Genomic DNA, 18,245 nt, shown 5'->3' on the forward strand with positions numbered 1-18,245 from the left:
CATTTTTCTATACACACAAATACAGTTTATATACAAATTATATACATATACATTTCCTATGCAGATCATTCTTCTTCCTTCCATTTCGTTATTATCCCCCATATTTCCAAACCTATTTTCCTCAGCCTTTTCCCTCTTCTGGAGTAGATCGCTTTTTCTAGATTGTATATACTCAACAGCCTGGCTAACCATTGTTGAAATGATGGAGCCGATTGATCTAGCCATGCAGTGGCAACACACAGTCTAAATACTGCCATAGCCACAAAGATGAAATATTCCCCTGTCTCCACACCATTATTCCCATCTACACCTAGCAAAATAATCGCTGGTGTTAAGTTAACAGGTAATTTTAATGCCCTATGTAGAAACAATTCTATATCTTTAAGAACTATAGCTAGGCTTGGACATGTTGCAAACATATGGATTGAGTCTGCAACTGCGCTTGTACATCTAGGGCAGTTTATGCCAGTTGTCGCTCCCCACTGTGCCAGTTTAGCCGGGGTATAATATAGCCAATACATAGTCTTGTAATGTTGTGCTTGTAATGACGCAGAACATAAAACATTCACCCCTAATTCTAATGATGTATTAAAGCATTCTTGTTCTACACCCAACTTCATTGACCAAGTTTCCCCCCATTTAGCCAGGTCGTCTGGCCTTTTTTCGTTTAACTCATGATAGAACCTTTTGATTGTGCAATCTACTCCAGACCCTATTATCTCTAATATGTTGTTTTTTTCGAATCCACATGCACCCCCTCTTTTACTTTGTAGACAGCTTCTTACTTGCAAATATTTAAAAAAGTGTTGTGTTGACAAATTATATTTTTTCTGTATTGTTGCAAATTGTTTCACCCCTTGTGTCCCCATTACATCCCCTAGTTTTCTTATCCCTTTCCCATACCATTCTATAAAAACTGTATCAGAGAATATATCTCCCGAAAGTAACATATTCTTGTATAACCTTGTATATCTATTAAACTTACCTAAACCATACTTTTTCATGAAAGCCTTCCATATTTTATGTGCGCCCAGTAAAGTCTTAAAGCGTGTTCTTTTAAAATATACTGTGTCAAAATTTTTCAAAAAAATATCTTTTATTTCTTCACCCATCAGTATACCATATACCGCTATTGACCCTAAATGATCTTCCCCTTCCACTTCGGCTCCGCCTATTAACCCTACCATATATTGCAGGGCAGCTGCCCAGTAATACAACTTAATGTCTGGCAACGCCCATCCTCCTCTTTCTCGCGGGAGTGCCAGAAACCTTGCTGCTCTTCTAGTTTTACCCTTGGACCATATAAATTTATTGATCAGATTTTCAATCCTTTTGAACCATAGATTATCGAACCATAAGGGGATTGTTCGGAAGAGGTATAAAAACTTCGGCATAATTAACATTTTTATAATATTCACTCTTCCAACCAGGGTAAGATGGAGATTGTTCAATCTGTCTAGATCCCCCCCAACTTTCCGTACAATAGGATCGATATTTAATTCAACTAACTTGTCTAGTTCTGAAGTTATGGTTATTCCCAGATAGGTTCCCGTCCGTACCACCCGAGGGTCCTGACATAGAGCTTTACTATTTTTTATAATTTGCGTTTTTCCAGTATTCAAAGAATACCCGGAGATCTTCCCAAAATGCTTTGCCTCCTGCTCCACATGTCTTATAGCCTCTGTGGGTGATGATGTTATAACCGCCACGTCATCGGCATAGGCCAATATTTTACACTCCCCTCTTGGTGTGACCATTGGGGGGATATTCCGGTTTAACTCTAATCTTCTAATTAAAGGGTCTAGATATATTGCGAATAGCAGCGGGGAGCATGGGCAGCCCTGCCTTGTGCCCCTATTAATTTTTACTTTATTCGTTAGCCCTGCATTAATTCTAATAGCAGCCACGGGTTCTCTATACAATGTTTTTAGCGCTTTTATAAAGCCAATCCCGAATCCAAATTTTTCCAAAACTTTCCACATATAGACCCATGACACCCGGTCAAAAGCTTTTTCAGCGTCTAGTAATAAAACAGCGAATGGATCCCCGTCAGCCTCTGCTTTATCCATAAGTGTAATTAGTTTCCTTACATGTTGTGTTGTCCCCCGCCCCGGTATAAAACCATGCTGATTATTACTGACTAAAGGTGTTATTACACTTGCAAATCTTGTTGACAGCGTTTTTGAGTAGATCTTAGTGTCCGTGTTCATAAGAGTAATCGGTCTATATGACCCTGGGTTAGTTGGCGTTTTCCCCTTCTTAAGAATAACCACAATTTCAGCCTCAGACCAAGTACCTGGTATTGAGATTCCCTCCTGTGCCTGTTTAAGGGTGTAGAGCATATCCCCACATACCTCCTCCCAGAATAGCTTGTAAAACTCTAGCGGGATTTTATCCGGGCCAGCCGCCTTTCCTGATGGTAAACTCTTCATGGCTGTTTTTACCTCCTCTAATTCTAGCAAATTGTCAATCCTCTTCTTTTCTACTTCCTCCAGCTGTTTCCCCTCATGATAATTCAAGTACTCTGTTATATCTTCAGGGTCACTTAAATCACTTTCAGCGTATAGAGCCGTATAAAAATTCCTAAATACTTCCCTTATTTGTAGTGCATCAGTGACAATCACCCCTGAGCTATCTTTGATTGCTTTTATCTCCCCAAAGGATACCTTCTGCCTAGTTCTAGCTGCTAACATTTTGCCCACCCTTTCACTCATCTCGTAACAATTCTCCCTATTTACTGTATATTGTTTGGCTGCCCTTTCTGCTATCTGTTCTTCCTCCTCCATTCGCAATTTTACAAGTGTAAGATATGCGGAGTCCGTTGGAGCTTCAGTTTGATCCGTCCTATTATTCAGTTCCTCCTCTGCCCGCATCAATTCCCTCCTTACCCTCTCATTTCTTTCTCTCTCCTGTTTCCTTTTCCTTGCCCCATAACTGATGGTCTCGCCCCTCACTCCGGCTTTAAAACAATCCCACACTATTCCTGCAGGTGCTGAGTGTCTATTTATATCCAAGAACTCGGTTATCCATCTCCTCATGTGATGAATATAAGCATCCTCCACTAAAAAAGCCTTTTCAAAGGACCACTCCGAAACCTTCCTTACCGCTGTCATATCTTTTAGAGTAATAATAAGAGGGTTGTGGTCTGATAACAGCCTTGGCATTCTTTCAATATCTATCCTGTCAGTGCCTTGGTTTTTAACTAAGAAATAATCTAGCCTGACACTTATCCTATGGGGTGCTGAATAATATGTAAAACCATCTTGACCCGGATTAAGGGTATCCCAAACATCGATCAAGCCATTGTTTCTAGCTAAATTAGTGACTGCTTTGTAAACTCTTTTCTTCCTTCCCTTATAGTTAATTGGGGGCCCCAACCCCAACCCCAATCCCCCTGCTCCGTTGATATTAAAATCCCCTCCTATTACTATAAATGGAGCCCATGTTGCCAGCTCTATATCGATATCTTCAAAGATCTCAGGATCATCTCCTGTAGACCCATAAAGAGACCCAAGGGTAACCCATGTTTCTCCAATCAGGCACTCTATCAAGGCCCATCTACCCCAAATATCCTCACATTTTTTCCTGGTAATGACCCCTCTTTGTCTTGCCATAACCGCAACCCCCCTATTCCTACTTCCCTGCCTAGAGTATGCTAAAACAATGAGACCCAACTGGTCTAGCAAACTAATTTCAGACAAATGTATATGGGTCTCTTGGAGTAATAGGAAATCTATTTTTAAACTTTTGATCAAGACAGCAGCCTTTTGCCTTTTGGTCTTGTCATTAAGGCCACACACGTTCCAAGTCATTATTCGTATACTCATCCTGGGTTTTTAACAAATACATTCGCGTAATTGAACACATAGTAAAAGAAAAACAAGTTGTACACTGTAACCACAGCTTTATATAACACAACAAACATAAAGATTTCTTCTGTTTCATTATTCCCCTTATTCCATGATATTTCCTGTATTGTGCATTCCCTGTATGTTTTATGCTCCTTGCCCCCCCCATGTCCCTCACCCTTTCCCCCCACCCCGACTATCCCACCCCCCCTACGGGCAAATAGGTCCATCGGACCTATATGTGACAGCTGTGTCTGTGTTGGGTCCCGCGCCTCCCCCCCCCCTGCTCTTAATACTCTTATTGTGCCACAAACTCTCTGCGTGAAAAAAAAAAGGATGCTCATCTATTAATTTCTACACATTAATGTAGTAATTCTCGTACTTCTATACAAAATTTCAGCTGTCTTAATTTTTATTCCCGACTGCCTTTAGCTGGTAAGCCTACCACTAAATCCTGCGATTGTGCACTGTCCTGCGAGGTCCTTTCCTTAAGCCAGGTCAAAAATTCGGCTGCTCTGACCTCAGAATGAAAGATCTTAAACTGGCCATCCTTAACCACTTTCAACCTGCTAGGGAACATTAGGTATGCCTCACACCCGATCCTCTGAAACGGAGCTATTAGCTCCCTGAACCTCCATCTACGTTCTACCGTTATGTGGCAGAAGTCAGGTCTAGCGAAGAACTCTATCTCCTGATACCTGCATTTTGCTTGGGGTCTTGCCTTGGCCATTATCTCTTCTCTTAATAAGAAATTGCCCACGTATATTAAAAATGCTCTCGGCTTTTTTAATCCATCCCCCTTTCTCTGTAAAAAAGGAAATCTATGGGCACGCTGAATCTCAACTTCCCAGTTCCAGCCTTTTATATCTGGTAGAGCACCCTTAAGGAATTCAATTATGTAGGCTCTTGCGTCCTGCCCCTCCCTCCCCTCCGGAATACCTAAGAGCCTGACATTGTTTCTCCGTTGCCTATTCTCGAAATCTTCGAGCTTCCATAGTACATCATTATTCATTTTCTCTTGATCTTGTCTGAATTCCTTCCATCCCTTCATTTCATCTTCCAAGCCCCCTGTTCTTTCTTCCATCTCTGTAACTCTCCCTGCCAGCTCTGTACATGCTTTATCTACCTTTCGAAGAGCATTTTGTATTTTTTTACTTTCCTGTCTAGCTCTCTGACTCTCCACCCTTGCCTCCGTCTGTATTTGCTTGAGCATTGAAAACATCATTTCAAACCCCAAGGGTGATTTCTGGGACTGAGACCGCTCCTGAATTTGTATCTGAGACTCGGGTAAACCTTGCCTATTCCTCTCCTCACTCATCCGCAGAGATCCCAGGGAAACATCTACACACCCAGCCCCCTCTTTATACATCTGAGATGTAGCTGCATAGTCCCAATCAAGTCTCTTTGCTACATTTATAGCTGCTGGACTTATAGATCCTTTTGCTCTTCTCCTTTTCTTTGTCAATACCTTAGATTTATGCTTTGTAGCTGTATCCTTTTCAGAAGGTTCTTCAGAGCTAGGATTGGTTGTAGATACCGTCTCCGTTACAAGCCCTGACAGTGTCTGGTCACTACCCAAATCGGCTAGAGAAGAAGAATCCTCTAACTCCCCCCCCCCAACTGCCCCCACCTCTTCACCTTCCTCCTCACCTTCATTAACAGAGAAAAAACATTCATCAGAAGGGGAACCAGTAAGAGAGATCACGGCCTTAGGGTCACTGCTAATTGGTTTACTCAGATGGTCTCTTCCATTACCATCACTAAGCCCTCCAACAGCTATTCCCTTCTCCGGATGATTATTTACATTAACATCCTTACTGCACCCCTCTATAATAGCAGACGTACTGGAGGCATTAATATTGCTCTGCTCTTCCCTTAATACCTCTGTCAGTGCCTCCGTCAAATTCGTCAAATTCGTAACATTATCTGCTCCTGAATTTGAAGGTGGAATACTCTCTTCAACACGATGTGGGACAGTAACATCCTCTATAAGGCCGTGATAGATTGTGGCACTAGTTCCAGCATTCCCAACACTCCCATTCCCAGTAACCACCCCTGTGTTAGGAAAGAGTTGTTGTTTATTCTGTCCAGCGAAAATCTCTGTAACCTCCACAACCTCCGCATTTTCCTCATTCTCCTCATTCTCCTGTGCCGAAGCGTCTCTTAACAGCTCGTCTTTCATGTGCACTCTCTTAATTAAAGTAGCAAAAAATAGCAAAAACAACAACAATAATAACAACAATACTAATACTCATAATAATATCATCACCAATACATATAATATTACTATGGAATAATAATAAAGTACATTAGTAGTATGTGACTATTGACTATGAGAGAAAGTGCACTATAATAAATTATTGTCGATTTAAAGGAAATAGATTGTTTTAGTTCTTTTGGAAAAACATAGTTATTCTGAAATATATTCATTAAACGAAGAAAATTGTTAAAGGAAGTCAAATGTGTTAGTTTTATTGTTCATTATTAACAAATTGTACTCTGCTGACTGGCAGATGCCATTGTTCACACAGCACCAAATGGCCTGCTGTTTCACAATGTTAGTCCGTGTAGTTCCCACCGCAGACAATGGCTCCATGGCGGTATTAATTTGTCATGTTTCATAGATGGCAGGTGTGTGCCTATGTTGGATCGACGTGGCACGTATATAACTTCTTCTACCACTGACAGGGTGCAGAAGCGCTATGCAGACAAGGAATATTTACATAGACACATTTGTAATGTATGTTGCATTTTTGAGGACGCTTAGTGAACGAAAACACTATATCCTGGAACAATATTATATCTTATAATAGAGCTGCATTTTAAATTGGAATACGTAAATGAATAGTAAAATAAATCGGATCTGGTATCTGAATGCAACATCGAGGTTGCTGGTTCCAGGTACCTTTTTGGTACCTGGAACCAAAAAGGTTGCTGGTTCTATCAGCCTCTGAAGGCTGATAGAACTTTGAGCATGGCATCTGCTTCAGCTGCCTGCAGGAGTACAAAGGTACCATGAGAAATAACTGGAACCAGTTTGGGAGCACTGCACCCCTCCAGCACCTGGATCTCGGTAACAGTGTCCCTGCTGCCCCCGTGACAACTATGCCCCTGCTTGAGGTATGGATATTTCAGAGAGAAATGACAACAGGCAGACGGGGTGCAGTTAAGCTTAAGCATGCTTCTGCTGAGTAATCCTGCCGCCCAGTGCTGTAAGGCGCAGTCACTATCAACAGACCTCCACATTACTGGACTCAGGGCAGGGTCAACAATGTTGTGGAGTGCTGTCGCACTGGAGATTCCAAGCACAGGACTCTTTTTTTAAGGCGGGAAATGCCAGTAGGAATGTTTCATTAGGTGCGCGCTCATCAACTTTGCTTAACGTTATCTGTAACGGGTGCCTCATCCCTTCACCCTTCATAGAATGATAAGAAAAAGAGTTACCGTAATTGCAGTTCTCCAGTATTGGCATCTTTCATAGATTCACATGCTTGAATCATTCCCCATCGTTGAAGTGGGAGTCCCACGATTCCATATTAAACCAGTATGAATCGGTATCATAGGCCATAATGGCAATGAGCAATCACTTTAATAGCCTATCTATGTCCTTTTTTAAAAAAAAGGACCAAACTTGAACTATAACCAATCAGGTGATAGCACCCTGTAGAACACTCGCACGAGAGGCTGGGTCTCTCAGATTTTCTACATCATGTGAATGGAGTCTCCCTGCTCAGTTTTTCTTCATCTAGAGCCCCTCAAATGTTCAAGCACAAGTAGGAATAACATTATCCTGAGCTATAAGGGGAGACTCTATGGGGGGGATGGGGTTTCGCATGTGAATCTTTGAAAAATATCAATACTGGAGAACTAAAGTTACAGGTAATTTTCTTCTCCAGTATTGGATATCTTATAGATTCACATGTTTGAATCAGAATGGCAAACAGATATTGCATGTAAACATTTTAGTAATGGAACTAGAAGTACCCATTGAGGATGGTGGGACACAGTTTAATACATAGCTTCAGGCACTCAATGCGATCCTTATCAGTATTTATTTCTCGGGCAAACAACGGTCACAACAAAGGTCTCTCTGAATGCGTTTTGGCATATGCCTTCATCAACATTGGTAAACGTAATTTTGAATACTGTATTTTATACTTCCATACACATTCCAGTGCATGACTTTTTAATGGAAAAGAAGAGTTTCTTACATAATTTCACAAAAACAACAAAATCATGCCCCAGTCGGCTGATCTCCATCATTTTATGAAATCATGGCATATAGAGAGACAAAGTATTAAATAACAAAATTGATTTAAAACCCCCAAAACATTTTTTTAAAATAAAAAATCAGCAGATTCCGAATATCACCTCTTCTTTAAATTAATGGACACCAAATACAGTAACTGGATTCATTCCTATTCCACTGTACCTATACTACTCGCTGTAAGACATTACGCCCTAGTGAGTCTGTATTCTTGCATAGGTCTCATGTGTCTTCACAGTCTACTCTGAATATATTTACCTTTTCTACCCTGTAATGGAATACAAATAAAAAACTTTAACTGATGGATCCCTATTAGGGAAAAACAGCTAACAGATGCTGCTGACAATTCAAAGGAAAGTCACTACTCAATCTTATCACTAATATCCATTAAACAATTCATTAACACAAAGGACAATCATAAATGCACATACAATTCTTTATCTACATTAAGCCCTCTCAGCTCCTTGCAATTGAATTTCAAAATGTACTTGGATTCTAAGATCCTCAGTTTTTTCTCATGATCACCACCTCTTTCTTCCAACTTGATTCCATCAATCACACTGTAAGTCAGGTCTTTTATGTCTCCATTATGCATCATCTGACAGTGTCTAGCTACTGCATAACTTGTGTCATTGTTCTTTATCACCCTTGGGTGTTGTAATATTCTTTTGTGTACTTGTAGGGTCGAACTGCCCACATACACTTTATCACATCCACATTTCAGCATACACACCACATATTCCCTTTTGCATGTATAGTGCCCTTTTATTTGGTGTACCTTCTTGTTTATAACTACCTCTTTACGGTTTTCTCCATTTTTACTGGCTTTACATTTATTGCACCGAAAAAAGCCATCCTGCAGTCGCAGCCACGTAGTTTTGTCTACACTTACATCACTGTGAACCAACTTGTCTCAAATTGAGTCTGCTCTTTTGTAAGATATAAGAGGTTTCTTGTCCTATTACTTGGTCACACTTAAGGAGGAGTCAATGTTTCTGTAGTACTGTCCTAAGGGTTTCATGTGCATTGTTGTAGGTGGTAATAAAACAGTGCTCAGGTTTACTTTGTATTCTGTGTTTGCTTCTGAAGATGAGAGATTCTCTCTGTATTTTTTCTATTCTGTATCCCGCTGAAGCGAAGGTTTTTTTTTGCTATACCCTCGTTGCTTAAATCTCTGTGTCATATCTTCTTTAACACGTCCTCTGTATTACACATTCTTCTAGCTCTCAAATATTCACCATATGAGATTCCCCGAAACTGACCTGTGGGATGAAAACTTCAGGCATGTAGTAAACTAATTCCTGCACTGGGTTTTCTAAAAATGGAGGTGATAACTTCCTATTCCCTTACTTCTAATTTTACGTCAAGGAATTCAGTCATAGTGGTACTGTTCTGACTTGTGAACTTAAGGTTCAATGCATTTTCATTTACTACTATTTATGTCTCCTCTCCAAATGACTAAAATATCATCAAAAAAAAATCTGAGCCATGTTATTATCCTGCTGTTCCATTTATCCAAAGGATAGTTATTCAAGACCTGATTTTCCCACCACCCTATATGTAAGTTGGCAAAACTAGGGGCAATACAAGTAACCATGGTTGTACCTCATTGTTGTTTATATATATATTATAGTTGAAAAAAGAAAATGTTGTCTCAAACACCAACTCACCATCTCAATTAATATCAAATTGAGCTTATAGACCATTATATGTCTTTCCTTCAGAAAATATTCAGTTCCTTTGAGGCCATCTGTGTGATTTATGCTAGTATACAATGATTGGACATCAGGTGTTATAAATAACAGCCCCTCTTCTCATTGTATATCCTGTAGGTGTCTTAGAAAATCAGTAGTGTCCTTAATATATGCCAGTAGTCTTTCTACAAATGGTCTGAGAAAAGTGCCAATGTATTTGGATACATTTTCAAATAGGCTGTTCTGTGCTGCAATGATGGGCCTGCCTGGGGGCTTTCACAGCATCTTTGTGTATCTTGGAGATGAGGTAAAACACAGGAAGTTTAGGTTCTACAACTTTAAGAAAACTGTGTTCTTCGCTGCTAATCAGTCCTTCACTTCTCCACTTCAACAGGAGATTGCTGAAGCCTTTCTCCACTTCTTTGAAATGTGCTTCACTTACTTTTTTGTAACAAGAGCGATCTCTCAAATGTTTGTATGCCTCTACCATATAGTTTTTTTTGGACCCAGAGCACTATATTTCCCCCCTTGTCCGAGCTCCTTACCACTACATCTTTGTTCTTAGATATTCTTTGATTGGTTTCTCTAAGGCCAGGATCAGTATTGTACGTTCTTTCAGTTTTAGTATTCCTCATTCATCTAATTTCAGTAGTAACCCTTTCAGCAAATTTGTGAAGATCATCATTGGTGGTGTTGGATCTAGGTCTCAGGGCCGATCCACCCTCCTCCGCGATCCATATCCCTTCCCTCTCTAATCTTTCTGCTACCACCTCCTGTTCGGTGGTACCAGAATCTGCACCTTCTAGTTCTCAGAGTTCTTGCATAACATCTATATTATCAACTACAAATTTTTTCTCTATTTGACGTATGTCTGAAGGGGCTATTGTTGTGCTGTTGAGGGGTATTCATTTTATATCGTTTGACCCATTTTAGTTTCCTAATGAATTTAAAAGGATCAATTCTCCTTTTTGTATAGTCCAAAAATGTTGGTTCACAATAAGATAGTCCCAAAGGAACATTTTTGTAGTCTTCCTCCATAAGCACCATATCAGATAAGTTTATTATCGTCTTTATTGTATCCATTAGTATCTCCTGTTGCTCCTCATCACCTTCCCACTGTCTTCTGTGCTTTCCTTTTCCTTGGCCACCTCTTCTATTCTTCCCCGTCTTCTCCCTTTTTGCCTTTCATTGTTGTATTCTCACTGCTCCCTTGAGCCTTTGTCTCCATAGGTTATCGAAGCGCCTCGCAAATGTATAGATGTGTCCTGTCTCATAATCAATTCTGTCACTCGTGAACTTGCGTACCTTTTCTGAACTATTCGTCTTCAACTCTAATGAGTCTATCTCCCATGGATTTGGTTAAAGATTGGACCAATTCCTGATTTTCATGTTTGTCTATTTTCTCCTCTAAGTCCTTAATTTCACCCAGGATGTTTTCTCTGACAATTTCAGCGTATTTACTCAGGATTCTTATCATGCCAGCTGAGAAATTGGCGTTATGTTCTGCTCACTCCTTCAGCATGTCAGAGTTAGGGGTTTCATAGCTTGGCATAGTTAGCATTCCCTGCTCATATGTAGGAATATGCACTCCTGGAGCCGCGTCTCACTCTGCAATACAGACTCATTTACCAACCGGGAGTCACTCACCTCTGGACAATGGTGCTCCATTGTAGGTGGTCCTCCAAAAACCCAGTGTGTCGTCTTGTCCTCGGTGCTGTCTCCACTGTGTAACTCTGGGTTTCTGTGTGAGCTCTGACATGTTGCTTTTCACTTCCATTTCAACATGGCATTGCCTGTCAGCGCCTGAGTGAGGGTGGTGCCTCTTGTGCGTCTCGCCGCTGACACCAAACATAACTCTTCCTTTCTGTAGGTAAAGAATGTTCAGGCCCTCAATGCGATGCTTACCAGTATTTATTGTTCGGACAAACAACAGTCACAACAACGTTCTCTCAGGAAGCTTTTTGGCTTATGCCTTCATCAACATTGGAAAACGCCATTTTGGTAACAGTGTTTTATACTTCCATACACATTCCAGGGCATGACTTTTCAGTGGAAAGGGAAGAGTTTCTTACAATATTTCTATACATATACATATATTTACCTAAATACTCTCTATGTGATAAAGCAATCATGCACAATACCAATTGTATGTAACTTCATATACATATTAATAAGCACATACAGTAACAGAGGCTCACCTTATTGGAACAGATGACGTAACACCATCTGTCCTATGGCCCCATCACTGCCGTGTGCCAATTCCAGGCAGTAGTGCTGCATGAATGTGTTGGTGCTCTTCCATGTCGCTTCACAACTTATTTTGTTCAGCGGAACACCTGCAAACAGATTAGCCAAGGTGGAGACTGCACTTGTTAAATGCACCCATGCCTTTGCTACGAGTGATTTGCCAGCTTTTGTGTGGTAAAACTGAATGGCAGCAGAAATCCATTTTGCGATGGTTGCTTTTGTGACTAGAGTGACCTGCCGAGATTGTCCATAGGACACTAACAGCTGATCAGTAGCAGTTTAGTACGATGCAAGTAGAATGGTTTAATGTCCAATGTATGGAGAGATCTTTCAGCTGGTGATGCCATATTTGGGAAAAAGTAGAAAGCATAATAGGTTCATTGAGATGAAATTGCGATAGAACCTTGGGAATGAATTTTGGATTTGTTCTGAGAAGTATGTAATCATCAGTGAAATGTAAGAAGGAGTCCTGCGTTGTCAATGCCTGTATTTCACTGATTCTTCTGGTTGAAGTGAGAGCCAACAGTAAAGCGACCTTCCATGTGATAAACTTCAGGTCTGCCTTCTGAATGGGTTCAAATAGAGGTTTGATAAGTTGAGCGAGATCTACATTGAGATGCCATTCTGGAGGCGGAGCTTGTACAAGAGGGAAAGGTCATTAATTGATTGTCAACTCTTGTAGAACAGCGGGAGAAAGTGCGAAGAGCTTATGTACCTTGAGATTGCTGCAAAGGTAACCTTAACCGAGGCATGCACCAATCCTGATCTAGCAAGTGGCAGGAGATAAGGCAGAATGTGCTCAGGTGATACCTCCAGTAGATGCAGGTTAGATTGTTGATACCATGAACAGAATAATTTCTATTTCAACTTATATGTTCTGTGTGTGGCTTCCGCTCTTGCTTTAGATAGGATATCCCTAAGTCTTGGGGAATAGCTAAGTCTCTGAACTCAAAGAATTCAGGAGCCATGCACACAAGTGGGGAGAGGCTGGTTTTGGATGTAAGACCTGTCCCTGGTTCATCGTCTACAGTGCACACGTTGTTGGTAGGAAAATGGGATTAGACTCCAACAGCAGGAGAAGTTCCGTAAACCAATGCTGCCTGGGCCACTTGAGAGCAGTCATTATCAGGAGACTGTGTTCTATTTTTATCTTGGTGATTACCTTCGATATGATAGGGAAGGAGGGAAAAGCGTATGCATAAATCCTGGACTATCTGATTAAAAAGGCATTCCTCCATGACCCTGGGTGTGATACTGACTGGTGTCTAGCTAGCATTTGGTGTTCTCATCTGTCACAAAGAGAGCCAAACCTGGTTTGCCCCAAAGTGAGAATAATATCTTGTCCAGCTCCTATTGATTCATTTCCCACTCATGGCAACTGTCCTAGGCTCTGATGAGAGTGTCTCCTTAGGTGTTGTTCACACCCACGCTGTGATAAGAAATGGATGTAGCCAGCACTTGCTTGAGATCACTGCTTACAACCTATGTCTCGTCAATGAAGGGGTTGTTTTTCGGTGAGGGCCTTGTTTCGTGTATGCCACCGTGGCTGGTTGAAGGTATGGTTGTTGCTGGTAAGCAGGCCTGTATTGGGAATGGAAGGGCTGGTATTGTTGGTAGCTCTGATATCCTCCTCTGTAGGTTGAACATCCTCTTCCATGCGCCCCAGAAGGGCAACTTTCTAAATTAAAGGGTTCTTAGGGATCTGGCAATATCTGTGTCTGTTTTGATCATCAACAGAGCATCGTCTATGTATTTTCCAACCTGGGTTTCCCCATTGTAGGCCATTTTCAGAATCTAGGACTGCACTTTCGGCCTGAAGGATGTAGCTTTGAACCATCCCTGCCATCTTAAGACTGCTGCCTGTGCTAGTTGATAAAAGCCAGTTGAGGTGATGTCCATTGCACAATCTATTATCTGTGGTGATAGTGCCGTGGATGGGGTCCTAATAGGATTCTTGTGACTCTAAGAAGAGATTTGTGCCTCATCGTCGACAGTTCAGAAGAAGATGAATTCAGACATTTCCCAGCCTTAGTAGATGGTGTGCTGCGTTCAGAGGAGATATGCTTCTTTTTCTCCTTTCTTTGAGGTTCTGAGGCCTGATGCAGCACTGCACCTTACATAGAAATAAAAAAAAAGATTTAAAGGGCCGTCCAAGCTCGGAAACGCGAGGGTCTGTGAAGCTGCCATGAGCAACACAGCACATTACTAAGAATTTAAAAAAATGCCAAGATTGATGCAATATAAAGGTAAAAAATGAGGACGTCCAAATTTCAAAATACAGTACTTAATTTAATCTGATAGGGGCCAACAGTACTCCTGCACTTATTTGTCATGATCAGACATTTACCAAGAGTAAGACCGGAAAAAACTCGCAAACGGGAAAGGACGAAAAAAATGGAAACATGCATAATGGGACAAAGGGATATACTGTAAAAGTTGGGTAAAGGGGCAAGGAGTGAATGGTTTAAGAGGCCCGAGGTGGATCAGAACTATGGAGCCTTGGTTATTGGCTTGCCAACATTTAATAGCTTCCGGGCATTGTTATGGGTACAGGCACTCTGCATTTTCCAAATTTACAAAACTTTCAAAACATGTGCCTCCAAGAAAAAGTCAAAAACCAAAAGAAATACTGCAATGTCAGTGACTAGAGGAAATCCCACAATGTGAAAGTTAAAAAGGCCAGACACCACAAAAAGAGCAATAGTTCAAAACCATGTTTACATTCGGGAGATACACCACCTTTGATACATCTATAGGGAATGATTCACGAGTCCTGCGCATGACCGAGTTAGGAGACCCACTGATGTCAGCATGCCTACCTGGAGGCACACGGAGAGCAGGGAACACCCAATAAATGTGTTTGTGACTGGGAGGTAGAAGGCTCTAAGTGGGAGTCACCTCTCCTGCTGCTCGCCCTACGATTCAGACCTTGCTTTTTTTTGGGACATAAAGAGTGCACAGAAACACATTTGTTGCTGCCATGAGTAGCTCCCATTCTGAATCTCATGGCCCCTTTGAGTCTCTGTGAGCCACCTCTGTGAGGTGCACGTTGCTGAGAGAGCTGCCCGCACCCTGAGCGAATGTATCGGGACACATAAGAGATAACATTAGCAAGCAGCTAAGCAGGAGGGGTTGGGGGACGGGGAAATCCTCTCACTTTGAATGTAGAGAAAGAAACTTACCTTGAAAACAGCATCTGGCATTTGTTCTCGTTCTTTGAATGCACAGCAAATGTGAGGAGATAGCACGAATAACAGCCCTGTTTACATAAACAGAAGTCAGAGCGTTGAAGTAACTGAAAATATTGAGCGCTTGTGTACAATACTCTTAGACAAAGGAAAAATGAGTCCTTTTTACAGTAGCTAAAATGGGACAAGCGTAAGGCTACAATTAATGGGGTGCTGCACCATGGGAGTGAATGACCAGCGAAAAGGAAGGACAAATTGGAAAGATTAACCACTTGGAAGCAAGGATTTTTAAAGGACACTGAAAGAAACAAATAAAAAGCAATGGACATGTAAGCCCACAAAGTATATAGAACATGTCTTGAAGAGACAGCAAAAGGGTTACCTAGGCTCCACCTAAAAACGTTTTTTAAACCCTGTTTTTTTCACTTTGCGCCCATTATGAGATAAGCACAATTACCACTCCCAAATTTTGCATAGGCAATTTTCTCTAGGTTCTAATTTGATGGACTTGTCCCCTTAAAACTGGATGGAAGGAGTAATATTGTGTGTTAAAGTTATTTACTCAACACATTCCTCATTGTTTACCGTAAATTTTATAATCAGGTGCAAAAAGATACTTCATACTTGAAAACAACATTTGTACTGGGGTGTTTTGTGCCCAAACATTAGTGCATGTTAAACTGGGAGCAAAAACCTGTGGCACAAAAGGGCATTGGTGGCTTACTTTTCTATAATGAATTTAACTTGACAACTATGTTAACTTTTTTAATCAATGCTTGTGATATTTCAAACTTCTTAATATTATGTAAGGCAATATTTAGATTCTTAGCTTGTAATATAAGAGGTTCCATCTAAAAGTATTTGTACAGAACTGTGATGCCTCTTTAAGTTGGTTGTAAGATATTATTTTTAAAATACGCTAAAGATTATGATAATGATATAGAGCTTAAATGCTGGTTCCTGGAAAATGTTCTTACCCTGATTGGTTGTTTATGATTTTGGAAAAGTGCTTTACAGAGAACAGGAATGCAGAAACTAGGATTTATTGAACAGCACCAGGACAGGTGTCAGTAATAAAACCATGCTGCTTCCCAAATAGCCCACCAAGCCATGTTTTTAGCATGTTCTAGATCAATGCAGCTTATTTCCAGCTCTGGGCATGGATGGCACTTTAAGGAATAGTATGGGGACATCTTATGACACCTCAACCGGGATGTTAGATTGTAACTGAAGGCCTCACATATGCCCTGCTGCTAAGGGAGGGACAGCACTAAAATATTGAAATCTAATTTCATCCGGGACTCCAAAAAGTCTTGCACCTGAGGCTGTCTGAATGATGACTGACCTTCCAAACAAATGTCTTGCCCCACTAAAACATGTTCTCTAAGCAGTAGTCACCTTCCTAAGTAACTCAAAAATGTGGCCTCAATACATCTTGTAGTGTAGTTCCTATTTTCCCTATAGGCCCTGCGCATTGGAATAACATAAACAGCAGTGTAGACGTAGGACTCTGGTCTTCTAGGTCTCTACTGACTATGTTAGACTTAATTTAGGTTTGCACCAGCTAGCTCAGAGGTCACTGGAAACTTTCTTGACTGAATAGGTAGTGATCAGCTTCCTTGGCTCAGACAAGAAGGGATTCAGCTTCCGACAACCGCATAAACATGGCAACTTTGCTCCCCAGAATAAGAGTCAAACTCTAGAGTCGTGTGAAACAATAGACAGCTATTTCACTCAGTCAGACGTGCGTTCTTAGTTTCACCAGAGTGCAGAGAAGAGAGAGACGGGCGTTTTCAAAAAATATATTATTTATTGAGCAGTCTTCCTTCTCATGCAAGAGAAATGAATTGCCACAATTGCAAGACTTGTTATGATGAAAAGTGCGTACAGTAAAAGGAGTATTACGAAATAATACTGTAAAAGCATTGATATGGTTTCTTAGCCATAAGATAGTTAAAATGAATAAAATATATACATTCATATATACATTGGCTAACGACCTCAACTGGTGCTTCTAACTACGCCTACCCCGGTGTACCTGACCTGAGCCTAATACGTGGGAGGGAGTAAGTAAGTAGCAGTTTAAGTTAAGTTGGTTTTGCCAAGAGTTTCATTCAAGAATTCTCTCTAAGGGTTTAGTCAGCACCGTACCTCTGGAAAAGAATGTAGGAGGTCTGGTATCTCCCTCTCTGGACCCGATATCCCAGTCACCCGCAAGGGTAGGCTGGAAACGCCGGAGCTGGATTTTCTCGGCAGAAGAAAAGACAGCGTCTTTCTCAGCGCGTCAAAGAGGAGGGGCAGCGTCCGTGGGCTTCTCGCATCTGCTGGGCTCTCTGCAAGGGGACAGCTGTTCTGCTCCAGTATTCACCACCACTGTGTGTTTGCTTAAGGCAATGTTGGTATATTTATACCTGAAAGGTGCCGAGTTTGACGTAAGTTTTTGGACAGAAGACGTCAATAAAGATGTCACTAAGAACTGGTCATTCTTACAGTGCTCGCAGGAGTTCTATTACTAATCAAAACAAAGCAAGCTGGGCTTTCCCAGGTTGCTGAGGGTTTGGTATGTCGAAAGAACTCGGTGTGCTCTCTAGGAATCTAAGGAAGTAGCTTCTGATGTGTCATGGACTGCAGAGGCGAGTTACTGAAATATGTCTCTGATTATTATGCCATTATAGAGATATTTATTGATTATAGCCGTTTAGGGGCATAAGGTCACAATATTGATCGGGGTCCTAGATAAAACACATCACCCACTCCACGATTTTATGTCCATCAATTACTAAAACTTAAGCAATAAGATGCATGTGTATTCCTACCCACCCCAAAATACATTTTGCATCTGAAATGGTGTATACGAAATACATGAAAATGATAATAAGTACTGTACGTTGTAAGCAGGGTAATCATTCAAAAAAATGTTGCATATATATTCAGTTGAACGATTTTGCGAAAATTACACATGAAATGTCTCTCAATGCAGAAAAGAAGGGCGAGACTATTT

The sequence above is a fragment of the Lissotriton vulgaris genome, chromosome 10, assembly GCF_964263255.1.
Source record: "Lissotriton vulgaris chromosome 10, aLisVul1.2, whole genome shotgun sequence".
NCBI lineage: Eukaryota > Metazoa > Chordata > Amphibia > Caudata > Salamandridae > Lissotriton > Lissotriton vulgaris.